Here is a 14,585-nt window from a genome sequence, read left to right as displayed (position 1 = left end):
CAGTGTGTTACATTTAAAAATCCTTATTTTAGTACCAGACATTCATCAGTTTTTGATAAATTCCCAGTTGGTATATTTTTTTAATATGACTTCATTCATTCACACGGTTACATCTCTAGTTAACATGTTTTTTTTTTGTGTGTGGCATTGTTAGGCCTTTATTTGAAAGGACACCTTAGATTTGAAAGGGGAGAGAGAGGGGAAACGACACGCAGCAAAGGGTCACAGGTTACCAGCTGAGCTACCCAGGCGCCTCTCTAGTAGTTTATTGTAAACTGCTGGCTGCTGTTTGTGTTTGTGGCATCTTTAATATCAGATTTGAGTGAAACTGACTGGATATTATGCATATTTATACATATAGCATATCACATTATTCCATATGGCACATATTAAGGAGTACATCATTAAACATTTCACATCAATTGCCATCTATTAAACATGAATACAGACTGATTTAGAACCGTCCAACCTGTGATCCATACCTGTGTGTTTAAAGTCCTGGTCAACCCAGGAAGAGGTCCAGAGAAATGGATCTGAAGTTCCTGAAGCTTGTTGACGTGGTGACTACTGACACTGTCTGGAAAAGAGAAAATAATGAGTCATATGAAGGTAATATAGCATGTTCACTTATTAGTTATGTCAAATATATTAATAAAATACATCTAAAAACTGAAAGATGATTCATGGTCACTTTGCTAAATCACAAAAAAACACATATGGTCTTTATATGCTTTTTTAAAGATGAAAAATAAGAAACATTTTCAAAACATTGACGCAATCTAAGAAACAGTTCTTAATTTAAATTCAGCTCTTTTCATTTCAGTGTTCTTACCTGAGTTGTTGGTCTGTGTTGTTGGTCTGTGTTGTTGGTCTGTGTTGTTGGTCTGTGTTGTTGGTCTGTGTTGTTGGTCTGTGATGCCGAGGAGGCAGAGACCAGTTTATATATCTGCAGAGAGGGAGGAGGACGCTCTGCGGTCACATGGTTTGGAAATTACAGTAAGTAAACTCCCTTTACTTCTTGTTAAACTCACACCCTTTCTATGAATGTAAAATCAACAAGGAAGTTAACTTTTGGCACAATCCAGAAATTTGCATATAGCACCTTTCAACAACAACGTCAATTTTATTTGTATGGCACCTTTCATTACAAGTAAACCAAAAGTTTTTTACATTAAAACAGCATGAATAGAAAAGAATACAATATACACAAGACAATCAACACATTTATTTTTTAAAACTTCAATAATTACAAACAAGCAATTAGAAGCATTAAAATGTAGTGAAGACGTGACTTCAATTATGGTTTCATCACACAGTGTTTATTTCATTTTAATTCTGCTTCAGATGGAAATACAGTCAATGTTCTTTACATAATGTTGGCTAGTTTAGTGCAGCATACTGGAATGGAAATTGATTAATTTGAAACAGGGACAATGCACAAATAAACATTAAACTTGTTAAACAAGAGAATATTTCTTGGGCCAGGTTATAGCAACAATTGCTAATTTCCACTTGTAGTCCCTGGGCTAACATACCATAATATAATAATAATAATAATAATAATAATAATAATAATTAATAATAATATAAACATACCATGTGAATGTATAATGTGAACATACAGTACAGGCCACAAGTTTGGACACACCTTCTCATTCAATGCGTTTCCTTTTTATTTTCATGACTATTTACATTGTAGATTCTCACTGAAGGCATCAAAACTATGAATGAACACATATGGAATTATGTACTTAACAAAAAAGTGTGAAATAACTGAAAACATGTCTTATATTTTAGATTCTTCAAAGTAGCCACCCTTTGCTTTTTTATTAATAAGGGAAAAACTTCCACTAATGAACCCTGACAAAGCACACCTGTGAAGGTAAAACCATTTCAGGTGACTACCTCATGAAGCTCATTGAGAGAACACCAAGGGTTTGCAGAGTTATCAAAAAGCAAAGGGTGGCTACTATAAAAATCATAAAATATAAGACAAACGTGAAATAGTCATGAAAATAAAGAAACGCATTGAATGAGAAGGTGTGTCCAAACTTTTGGCCTGTACTGTACAAGCTAACCAATATTATGTAACCAGGAAAGATTCTCTGAAATGTAATTCAGCAGAACACACGTCATGCATCTAAAGCAAAGTTGGGCGTTCCTGTGATTGTTTAACTTCACAGGAAGAGACTTAAAGAAAACGTTGAACAGGATCAGTTGTTTGCACTCTGAGGTCTGACTGTCATCTTTTATAAAGATGAGCACACATGAAATATAATCTCTCAGTGCTGCACTAAAGAAACACTTTCCTTCAGTGATGATAACCCTGCTGGTCTTTGACTCTCTGTGTAGATCAGGAGTCAGCAACTTAGCTCAACCAATCAACACTAGCAATAAGTGTGCCAGAGTTGTTTTAAATCTGATGTCAAATGACCTTTTTCTTTGACAGCCATTGGCAGAAGCACAGCATGGGTATTTTTATGAAAGATATAGATTTTCAGCGGAGGGAATTACTTATAGGCTATTTGTCGGCTTGTTGAGCCGTGTGTTGCAAATGTGACACATCGGTTTAAATTATGTTTTATACATTTTATTTCCTCCCACGATCTCTTCCCACTGCCAGGGTTGCAACTGAAATAAAAGGCTCAAGCAATGAACGATAATGGAGAGCACCAGTGTAATTATGGTCAGATCTTGGTCCTGACTGATGGGGAAGATATTGATAAGAGTTGTGATTTAAACATTTACAGCGTTGGCTATTTTTTGCCAGCTTTCCTTCCTGTTTCAGGAAGCAGCGACTGGATTGTGTTTTGCCTGTAAAACCGTGTCTGTGTTCTTCATATTTATGTAGAATTATAGTTTGCTCTTCTTATGTAAAATATGCGGCTCTGGTAGATGTTTGTGATTGGTCACGCTGGACAAACAAGCTTCCCAAACAAGGCCAAAACAGGAGACAACATCCATAAAGAGTTTCAGCAGCAGTTAGTCTCTCTGCTTGATTTTGAGGCATCAGTAATGAACAATGTGGTCTGGGTATCAGATCAGGGGCTAATGTTGTTGCTGCTCTCCCGCCATACCGACCCCTGGACTGTCTAGAACATGTTTACTACACTGTCCTCCACGCATTTTGCCGATTCATGCAGCGGGCACGCGCTCTGCCTTCACCTGTTGCTGCAGGTCCCGCGAGTGAAGAAGAAGAGGCTGCTGGTTGACTTTGAGGAACAGGTTATTATTAATATCGTCATCTGCTGCTTCGCTGTACAGACACACACACGCCATCAGATTTGGTTTTATTCCCCGTCTCCGGCGTGTGTTTCCCGGCTTTTGAGGCGCCCTTCCCCGGTGTTTTCTCCCCTAAACCCAACCTCCGCGATTCCGTTATTGTCGCGCTTCACCCGCGGCCGTCTCCCGGCATGTAACCCCCCAGTCCCATTAGCTACTAAAGAGAGCGCCATGCACTCTCTTGTGGGCCTCCTGGGCGTGCCTAGCCTACTCCTGGTTGCTTGGCAACAGTAAACAGAAATTCTCCGGTCTTAAAAGTTACTTCAGAGGTATTGTTAAGGCACAAGAACGATGTTTTTTGGATTTAAAAGTGTTTATTTCTCGATAAAAGTAATAAAATATATGAGATAAAATGCCAAACTTACCAGATATGTACAGAAATATGATGTCCTGAGCCGTTTTCCCGCCATCTTGAATTATTTTCTTCGACTCGGAGCCACTGACGATCGTCACACTGCCCCTTCACTCGGCCGATATTGCTGTCGCTTGTCGCATCGCTCAGCATTTGCATAAAACAGACTTCTTGTCTATTTCGGCCTTTCGCCTTGCTCAAGCGTACGCGAGCTCGTCGTCGTCGCTGGCAAACGGCCCCCCGTTGAAAATGAACGGCGGCCTGTCGCTCTGTCTCGGTCTCTTGTAGCTAATGGGACTGAGGGGTAACGGTGTCACCGGCCCGCGCGTACGCTTTCTGTCGCTCCCGCTCTATTCCTATGGGTGACGTCAAGCGACTTCAACGCGCACGCAAAGCATTCTGGGAAGGCAGCGCTACATTTTAGAAAACGTAGCGCGTCAAGGAGCTCGCCGATGCCCATCTTTATGCGAATGAATCCGTTGAACGCGCGGCGACTATCCAATAGAAGTAGAGCACCGAGGAGACGGGAGGCTCTCCGTGGGTCCTTTCTTTAGAAGTAGCAAGACACAACGTTCCCCGCTGTCTCATACCCACGGCCAGCTGCAAACTCCAGGACCGCCCACCGACGTACAAATCAGGGGAGGCGTCGCGACACCTCGCGTCTGTCGTGTCGGACGTATGGATCTGTACCGTGAGGCGTCGTCCCCCGCTTGCTGGAGTCGCTTTATGAGCCCACTCTCACTGAGAAGCGTACAAATAACACGGGTTTACACCTGTGAAATACGTGCAATGTGTACGCTAAAGTGGAATTGTGCGTACAGTAGATACGCGTAGCGCTCCAATGACAGTAATGGAAACCACTGCGTTTATAGTATGAAGGGACGTGGGACCGCGTAAGGAGGTTGGTTGGAGTGGTGGATGGGTAAAACACAGGACTTTCACCCAGGAGACCCGGGTTCGCGTCCCGTGTTTGGTGATTTCCAGCCTGTGTTTTTTGTTGTTGTTAGGCCGTTTATTAGCGTGTTTATGTGGCGCGTTTTTGCGACTTTGTTGTGTTTTTTTGTTAAGCCTTCCCCAATGTTTCTTCCCTAAACCCAACCGTTTATTAGTGTGTTTTTGATGTTTCTTCCCTAAACCCAACCGTTTATTAGTGTGTTTTTGATGTTTCTTCCCTAAACCCAACCGTTTATTAGTGTGTTTTTGATGTTTCTTCCCTAAACCCAACCGTTTATTGGTGTGTTTTTGATGTTTCTTCCCTAAACCCAACCGTTTATTAGTGTGTTTTTGATGTTTCTTCCCTAAACCCAACCGTTTATTAGCGTGTTTTTGATGTTTCTTCCCTAAACCCAACCGTTTATTAGTGTGTTTTTGATGTTTCTTCCCTAAACCCAACCGTTTATTAGTGTGTTTTTGATGTTTCTTCCCTAAACCCAACCGTTTATTAGTGTTTTTGATGTTTCTTCCCTAAACCCAAACCGGTTATTAGTGTGTTTTGATGTTTCTTCCCTAAACCCAACCGTTTATTAGTGTGTTTTTGATGTTTCTTCCCTAAACCCAACCGTTTATTAGCGTGTTTTTGATGTTTCTTCCCTAAACCCAACCGTTTATTAGTGTGTTTTTGATGTTTCTTCCCTAAACCCAACCGTTTATTGGTGTGTTTTTGATGTTTCTTCCCTAAACCCAACCGTTTATTAGTGTGTTTTTGTGACTTTCCTGTGTCACTAAAGCCTTTCCCTGCATTATTTTTCTAAACCCAACCATATCTATGTTCTTGTGTGTGTGATGCTGTTCTCGCGATAACACCCAACGTGGTGACGCGAGCTGCGTGCATATAAAACGCACCGGTCTCCCTTCCTTCAATTGAGGCTTCCGCGTATGTAATGCAAAAACTTTTGGCGTACACATTGCACGGCTGTAAACCCGTGTTATTTGTACGCTTTCGAAGTGAGACCGGGTTGGCTTTATAGAGTCGCTTTTTTCTTTCCTCCGCGTACGCAGAACCACCGCACCACCCACGACCCTCTCCTAAACCCAACCGCGCACTCCAGCATCGTTACATGAGACGCTAAAGGAGACTTTTAACGTCAATAAGAAGGAGAAAGGCTCCTGACCGAACGTCCTTATTTTACGGGTGGGTGTGAGAATGTGTTGCAAAGACAAAGGAAGTAAAACAGGTTTGGTAAACTAGCAGCAGCAGTTAAAGAATCAAAGAACTAGATGAATGGCCCGAATAGCTCAGTTGGTAGAGCGGGCGGCCATATATAGAGGTTTACTTCCCCGATGCAGCGGTCGCAGGTTTGACTCCGACCTGCGGCCCTTTGCTGCATGTCATTCCCCCTCTTTCTCCCCTTTCATGTCTTCAGCCATCCTGTCAAATAAAGGCCTAAAATAATCTAAAAGCAGATGAACTAGAATCACTGAGAGCAGACAGCTGTGTAGAAAACAAGGTCTACTCTGGTGATCAAATGTGTTTTATTATAGTTCTATTTAGTATTATGTTCATAAGAAAATTAAATGTAATCACCTTTTATATGTTAAATGTGTAACTGGAAACAGCTCCCTCTGTGATGTAATGGCTGTTTCTGTTTGTTCTTGTAGTTTCATGTTTAGTCACCAACAGTTACTTTTAGAGAACAGTTTGGGACAACAGCTCTGGTTGTAAATGCAGTGAGGACCCCCCCCCCCCTGCTGTTTAATGTTGAGTACAGCAGCTCCCTCCCTCTATATCACTAACTGAAGTCAGATTGTGTTGTACACGAATACATATATTGTTCTTAAGTTTTCCAATGTTTTTTTGAATGTGCTGTTCAGTCAGTATACGGCTGTGATTTATGTGTATTAGTGTTTGGGATGACTAGTTCATATGTTTCTCTTGTGTTGTACTTTTCTTATGGATTGTGAGTCTGTGCCCTCGGCTTTGGAAACGTGTGCAACGATTTGTTAACTTCTTTTTTCTTCAGAGAACAAGGATGGCTCGAATAATTTCAGCTGTGTCTGCGTCCGCCAGTAAGTCATATGTATCTAGATTTAAGACTAGATGTAATGCTATATTGGATTTTGTATCATATGTTTCACTGCTTTGCTAACTTATGGTTGCATTTATTGTGACATTTCACTCCAAAACCAACCTTTCTGTATGAGGCTAGCTTCCCAGACTTGTTAGCCAAGCTGTGTGTCGCCCAAGAGGCTTCAAGGTGATCCAGTTTTGAAGCATCAAGGCAGTTTGGAGTCTGTTAGTTGAGCAGATGTTTAAAAAGCGGGTCACATATGCACATGTGTGGTGTTGTGCTGTGCATCGGTCAGCTCATGTGATATTATATTACTGTACAATGTGTCTAAGGTCAGCCATGCAATGTGTCAATTTTGAAACCCACTTACTCCTTTAATAGACTAGTTTTTAACATGTAAGTAGTAAATATACTGCACTTTTGGGTGTGTGCAGTGTGTGCATGCACGCGGGTGCACAGGCGTGCCTGAATGTATGTATGTGTGTGTGTGTGTGTGTGTGTGTGTGTGTGTGAAGACGTCATCACGCATGTCGATGACATCATCAAAGTGTGTGTTTGTGGGGAGGGGGCCGTTCCCCGGGTTGCTATTACCATGTGTGTTAAAACATTGGTTAGACAAATAATTAAAAGAATAAATGAGTAAACTCCCCTTAATGTTTGAAACCAGCATACTGGATGTGGTTTTATAAAGTATAAGTTGCAATGTTTTGGGTATTCAGCTCACTTTTTGTGTCTCAGCCAGTTTTAGCTAGCTAGCAAAAGAAGTCATTATCTAGTAAGTCTGTGTCAGCTATTTCCTTCACTAAAACTAAAGGATCTCCACCACCAAAGGGTCTTTTTAAATCTGTTGTTGGAGCAAAAATCTACTAGAGCAAGTCTTCATGATGGAAACCCCGGGTGTCAGGGTCCCACCGTCACCAGCACTCTCACTTCCCCCCGTCCCTCACTCCCTCATCCGCTCACACTCTCCTCAGTACTGATTACACACACCTGCACTTCATTACTCCACATCATCAGTTCACCACCTGCACCTCATTAGTCCACCACCTTTATAAGCAGCACACACACACTCACTCCTTGTCTGGTCTCGTTTGTAGCAAGACTCTTAGACTCACTCTCACCGACTACCTGTTATCCTGCAAAGTACTTACCTGTCGAAGATCTGCCAGTTTGTTCCTGCTCTCTGTTCCTCCTGTTGGATTTTGCAATAAAGCTCAACTTTACTCACCTTCAGTCTGACTCCTGGTCTATCCATGACAGAAGACCAGACCATCATGCAAAACCCAACGGAACCCGTGGAGAATCCAGCTCGAGATCCATTCACGGAGCTGGTGCAGGCGGTGCGTCAGTCCCTCCTTTCTTCTCCGCCTGTTAATCCACCCACCGTTCCCGATGAGATTCTCCTCTCAGCACAGCGGCATCTACTTCCGCAATCATCTGTCTATACTGTGGAGACGGCAAACACTTTATCGGAGACTGCCCCGTTCGACCCCAGCGCCCAGCAGTGAGTTCCATTCAACTCCCTCCAAGGATAGAAAATCTAATTCATACTCCAGTACAAGTGTTGACTACTCGTCTCTGTGTCACAGCCGCAAGCCCTCATTGACTCTGGCTCAGCAGGGAACTTCATCTCCACTCCACTCCTACAAACGTTAGGGGTCCGAAAATGTCGGAGCAGTCAGGAATTGAAAGTCCACACCATCCAAGGAAAACCGGCAAGGGCAAGGGACGGATTCGCCACTTCACTTCCACACTGACGCTCCGTATAGGCAGCCTACATTCCGAAGAAATCACGTTTATGGTACTGGAAGACTCCACTGCTGAGCTCATCTTGGGACGGCCATGGTTAGTGCAACATCAACCCACCATCGACTGGACAACCAGTGAGATCCTCCAGTGGGGAGAGGGCTGTTTTCATACATGTGTCACACCACTGCAGAGGATTCCCCATTCCAGCCCTGTCATGAAACCCCGGTTTCCAGTTTGCTCCACCTCCATCGAGAGTCCGAGGTCCAGCACCAAGTGGAGCTACCCGTTGACTACGAGGACTACAAGGATGTGTTCAGTAAACAGCTGGCTACTAAGCTACCTCCTCATCGACCTTGGGACTGCGCGGACACCTACAACCTGGAGCCATTCCTCCTAGGGGCCGGGTCTATCCCTCTCCATTCCAGAACAGAGAGCCATGGAGGAGTACGTGAAGGAAGCACTCCAGCAGCAGTTCATTCCGCCCGTCTACCTCTCCTGCCGCTTCCAGCTTCTTCTTTGTGGCCAAGAAGGACGGGGGTTTGAGGCCGTGCATAGACTACAGATCCCTCAACTCACAAACAGTGAAGTTCAGATATCCCCTTCCTCTGGTCCCTGTCGCACTGGAGCAGCTGCGTGGAGCCTGCATCTTCACCAAACTAGACCTACGCAGTGCATACAATCTGGTCCGCATCGTAAAAGACGAATGGAAGACGGCATTTGTCACACCCTCTGGACACTATGAATACCAGGTCATGTCCCTCGGACTGGCCAACGCTCAGCCGTCTTCCAGGGGTTCATGACTGAAGTTCTCCAGGAGTTCCTCAACAACTCGCCGTTGTGGTCTACATAGACGACATTCTCGGTATTCCTCCTCCCTCTCTGAACATCGACAACACGTCCGTCTGGTTCTGAAAAAACTCAGAGAATACGAACTGTACCTGAAACTGGAGAAATGTGATTTCCACACCACCTCGGTGCAGTTCCTGGGCTACATCATCGAAACGAGGTGTCCAGATGGATCAGAGGAAGGTGGACACCATTCCAAACTGGCCTCATCCCTCTACTCTTAAGGACCTCCAGCGGTTTCGCCGGCCAACTTCTATAGGAGATTCATCAACAATTACAGTCTCATCAGCGCTCCTCTAACCTCGGCCCTCAAGGGGCAGCCCAAAACCCTGTCCCTGTCTCCAGATGCCCTCTCCGCCTTTGCTACGGGGCGCCTTTGCTACTGCCCCCATCCTGGCTCATCCCAACCAAGAACTACCCTTTGTTGTCGAGTCGACGCATCCTCCACCGGTGTTGGTGCGGTGCTTTCTCAGCGCCAGGGAACACCTCCCAGACTCCATCCATGTGCCTTCTTTTCCAAGAAGCTTTTCCCAGCAGAGCAGAACTACGACATCGAATCGGGAGCTGCTGGCCATAAACTGGCCCTAGAAGAATGGAGGCATTGGTTGGAACGAGCCGATCACCAGTTTGAAGTCATAACTGATCATCGCAACCTGGAATACATCAGAGAGGCAAAACGGTTAAATCCCCGCCAAGCTCGTTGGGCCCTTTTCTTCACTTTCGCCGACTTCCACATTACCTACCGACCGGGCAGTAAGAACGGCAAGGCGGAAGCTCTCTCGTCTTCACCAGTCAGCATCAGAGGAGCTCCAACCTCAACCCTATTCTCCCTCCAACCATGTTCTTCAGCCCGATCATCTGGGACATTGATGAGCAGATCACTCAGGCGAAACTTCTCCATCCAGCTCCGCCGGGTGGGCCCCGAAGAAGTAACCTTCGTCCCTCGTCAGTTTCGGACCACCCTGCTAGACTCTGCTCACACTGCTCTGGGTTCAGGACATCCAGGTAGCAGGCGTACCCTCTCGCTCCTCAGCCAACGGTACTGGTGGCCGTCTATCTCCCAGGATGTATCTCGGTATGTCTCAGGCTGCTCAGTTTCGCCATAACCAACACTCCCAGATGACTACCAGCAGGCAAGCTCATGCCACTTCCTGTTCCACGCGGCCCATGGTCCCATCTGGGAATCGATTTCATGACCGACCTTCCCCAATCCAACGGCCACACCTGTATCCTTGTTGTAGTGGACAGATTCTCCAAAGGGGTGTAAGTTGATTCCCCTACCCGGACTCCCTACTGGCTCGCTTGACCGCAGAGGCTCTCTTCGGCCATATGTTTCGGAACTTCGGCATTCCTGAGGACATCGTATCGGACAGAGGACCGCAATTCATCTCCAGAGTTTGGCAAGCTTTCTTCAAGCTCCTCGGGGTTACAGTCAGCCTGTCTTCAGGATATCATCCCCAGACTAATGGACAAGCTGAATGGAAGATCCAGGAAATCGGACGGTATCTACGGACATACTGCCACCAGAACCAGGACAGCTGGAGTCGTTTCCTCCCCTGGGCAGAATACGCCCAAAACTCCCTTCGTCAGACCACTACAGGACTCACCCCATTCCAGTGCATCCTGGGATACCAACCACCTCTCTTTCCCTGGTCGGGGTGAGCCCTCAGAGGTGCCTGCCGTGAACTACTGGTTCCAGAACAGTGAAAAGGTGTGGGATTCGGCCCCGTACATCTCCAACAAGCAGAACGCCCGCATAAGACACAAGCAGACCGGCGTCGGTCCGAAACCCCTCAATATCAACCTGGCCAAAGGTGTGGCTTTCTACCGGGACCTCCGCCTACCTTGCCGTAAGCTGAGTCCACGATAGATCGGACCCTTCACTGTACAGAGGCAGCTGAACGACGTCACCTACAGGCTAAACCTTCCACCTCATTACAGAATCTCACCATCATTTCATGTCTCTCTTTTGAAGCCCTTCACTGACCCTGTCTCTCCTCCTTCCACAGACCCTGACACCGTGGTGCCTCCTCCTCCCGTTCCCGTCGGCCGGGCGATCTATCGAGTCCGCACCATCATGGACTCACGGCAGCCGAGTCCTCGTCACCGGTATTTGGTCGACTGGGAGGACTACGGTCCTGAGGAGAGTAGGTGGGTCCGCGGTGCGACATCTTAACCCCGCTCTCCTCGTCCAGTTCCATGCTGACCATCCTGATCGCTCGCCCCCAGGGGTCAGGGCAGACCTCCGTCGCCGTGTTACGCCCTCGTCGGGAGCTTCCTTGAGAGGGGGGTACTGTCAGCGTCCCACCGTCACCAGCACTCACTCCTCCCCGTCACTCACTCCCCTCATCCGCTCACAATCTCCTCAGTACTGATTACACACACCTGCACTTCATTAAACCACATCATCAGTTCACCACCTGCACCTCATTAGTCCACCACCTTTATAAGCAGCACACACACTCACTCCTTGTCTGGTCTCGTTTGTAGCAAGACGCTTAGACTCACTCTCACCGACTACCTGTTATCCTGCAAAGTACTTATCTGTCGAAGATCTGCCAGTTTGTTCCTGCTCTCTGTTCCTCCTGTTGGATTTTGCAATAAAGCTCAACTTTACTCACCTTCAGTCTGACTCCTGGTCTATCCGTGACACCCGGTGAGTACATACATCAAAATCAGTGTTATTATTAAATCCTATTCTTCAATAAATCATTAGAGAGTTAAAACTAAAACAATAGTGCCATATTGTTTATAAGTCTCTGATTTGATAGATATGATTAGGGTCTTATTCAAAGGATGAGACAGAGGTTGATGAACCGTTTATTCTATCACAAGGTAAAGCATTGGGTGTTAGTTGTACCCATATTTCAGTGTAAGTTGATTTTATTTCATATTGTTAGTTTCAAGCATTCTTTTTTCTTTTAGGGGTGGTAAGACATGTGTTACAAGATTTAAACTAAAACGGTGGTTTTAAAACGTGTGTGTACACGATTCACAGTCCCAAGCATGCTGGAGGGATTTCATTAGAACCCAGTCTACAGGTCACCAGTCCCAAACAACAAGGCTCATCTCTTCTATCACGGAGACATTTGGCCTCATTCACCAAAACGTGTGAAGAAGATGTTTGTGAATGAGACCCATTGGCCCCGAACCAGACAGACTGGAGAGGAGGACCCATTGTTGTTACCACATCACAGGTGAGTTGAAAAGAAAAATAGGGTTTTTACATTTTAAATTGGGTTATTTCTTACACTGTGTGTGTGTGTTTGAGACCATCAGGACACTACAAGGCATTCCACTGACCCCGCTATCGTGGTCCTCAGGGGTTGAAGCAGCTACATCCCAACATAATCCTCCAGAAGTGATGGACCACGGGAATCAAACAGCTTCAAGAAGATTTACAGCTCCAGTGTCCACACCTCTAAAGGTGAGAGAGTTTTTTTACACATCCTGCTGGTGGTGTAATACTAAAAGATTATTCTGAGTATTCCAATTAGTGAAATGTATGAAAATGTTGAGTTTAACACTTTTAGTCAATGAGAATAACAGTTTGTTACCATATTTGACCTCTGGTTTGCCCACTGTGCCTGGACGAGGTCCTAAAAACAAACAGTAGAATTGGTTTGTGTAATCTTCTTCACATCTGTGGCCAATATTACACTATGATAAACATACTTCACCACACACTGCTGATACTACAGTACAAGCTTCTCTCAACCATTTCACATAACATTTGATTTCCACAGTAAAAATGTCTCTTTTCTTTGTAACTTTGTCTTTACTAAGTTAGGTAATGTGACTCAAATCTCACCTTTATACAGTTGTCAGTGTTGGGGAGTAACGGAATACATGTAACGGCGTTACGTATTCAGAATACTAATTATGAGTAACTGTTTTCCGTTAGAGTTACAATTTAAATAGTTGGTATTTAGAATACAGTTACATTGTTAAAATCAATGGATTGCATGACGATACTTCTCTGTTTCACGAGTTTATTCACTCTGAATAAATTAAGGTAACTCTATGCATTTTCCAGGCCCCGATATGAAATAGAAAAAAATCAGTCACAATGGAGTCGGAACCGGCATGACGGAGCCAAGGCAGCAATAAGTTTCTATCTTGGAAATTCAAACAGCATTTCACATTAGAGAACGAACAGGGAGAATGAAATATAACTGTGCAGTGCAACCTTTGCTTGCCAGAAACCAACCTCCTTTCAGCGTCCACATTACTCCCCTCCAACCTGAAGAAGCATCTTAAAGTAAGTTATTTTTTAATTAGCCAGGTGTAGTCGTTCGCTGTAGTTTTACTGGTCACCTTTGATATTTTCACGTTGACGTGCGACTTTACATTCTCCTACGTGCTGATTTACTAGCTCCAGAGCCGTTTAAAGACTGACTAGCCCCGTTTGACATGCTAGCTAACGTTAGCTAAAATTAGCTCGTGGTAGCTTAGACCGCGGTTAGATTTTTGTAGTATGCAGTTCGGGACTACCAATACAATTATCTATCTGCTTGTTCAGGTACACATTCAGCTAGTTGGAATAAAAAGAACACACCATTATAGGCCTGTTTAGTAAGCTGGATGTGATAGCTGCATTCCTACACTTATAAAACGCAATTCAATGGGGAAGTAATCCTGAAGTAATCCAAGTATTCAGAATACATTACTCAGATTGAGTAACGTAACGGAATACATTACAAATTACATTTGTGGGCATGTATTCAGTATTCTGTAACGAAATACGTTTTGAAAGTGTCATTCCCAACTAGGGTTTAATCCCGGAAATGGGATTGCCGGAAATCTGATCAAAACCATTTCCCGTTTCCTGGGACAGGTTATGACAGGAAATAAAATAAAAAAATGCAAGGAGTGCGTGTCTATTGTTTTCACACGGTAACGTTGATGCAGGTGACGGTAGCTACGGTAATACAGGCTCCCTAAATCATTATACAGGCTCAATACATTAATTCATTAAAGAAGAAGAAGTTCATTACACAGCGCACTACGCAGCTGGGCTACCTAGCTCCGCTAATGATGTCTGCGGCCAGCTTTGTTTGGGAGAATTTTGAAAGAGTGGACGATGAAACCGGTCAGTGCAAGTTGTGTGACCGGTTTATAAGGTGTTCCGGGGGTCGACAACCGGATTGTGCAGACATTTAGAATCTCAGCGTGAGAAAGTTCCCGAAGAAACCCACCGAAAGTTTCAAAACGTCCGAGAACGAAAAGAAATATTTGGTTAACTTTGAGTGATTATTCCCCGTTTGCAGCCACTTACACATCCTCTTTATATAAGGGTGCCTAGATTTTCAGAAGACAAGTCTCAGACATTCCACCTGGCATTTCAT

General features: G+C 44.7%; 1 protein-coding gene across 2 annotated transcripts in view; it reads right to left on the bottom strand.

The window, feature by feature from the left end:
- Window positions 1-14,585, bottom strand: part of LOC120545287 (deoxyribonuclease-2-beta-like) — a 41,882-nt gene that overhangs the window by 8,826 nt on the left and 18,471 nt on the right. The window contains exons 1-2 of one of the 2 annotated variants that reach the window (XM_039779492.1): window positions 833-900; window positions 483-577 (exon numbers count right to left, since the gene is read on the bottom strand). The exons of the other annotated variant lie outside the window; for it this stretch is intronic. The gene's annotated coding sequence lies outside the window, so the exon portion shown is untranslated. Of the gene's footprint in view, window positions 1-482; window positions 578-832; window positions 901-14,585 lie in introns of those variants that run through there. 2 annotated transcript variants of the gene reach the window in all.

Source organism: Perca fluviatilis, chromosome 17 (genome assembly GCF_010015445.1).
Source record: "Perca fluviatilis chromosome 17, GENO_Pfluv_1.0, whole genome shotgun sequence".
Taxonomy (NCBI): Eukaryota; Metazoa; Chordata; class Actinopteri; order Perciformes; family Percidae; genus Perca; species Perca fluviatilis.
This window is presented reverse-complemented; position numbering and strand designations above follow the sequence as displayed.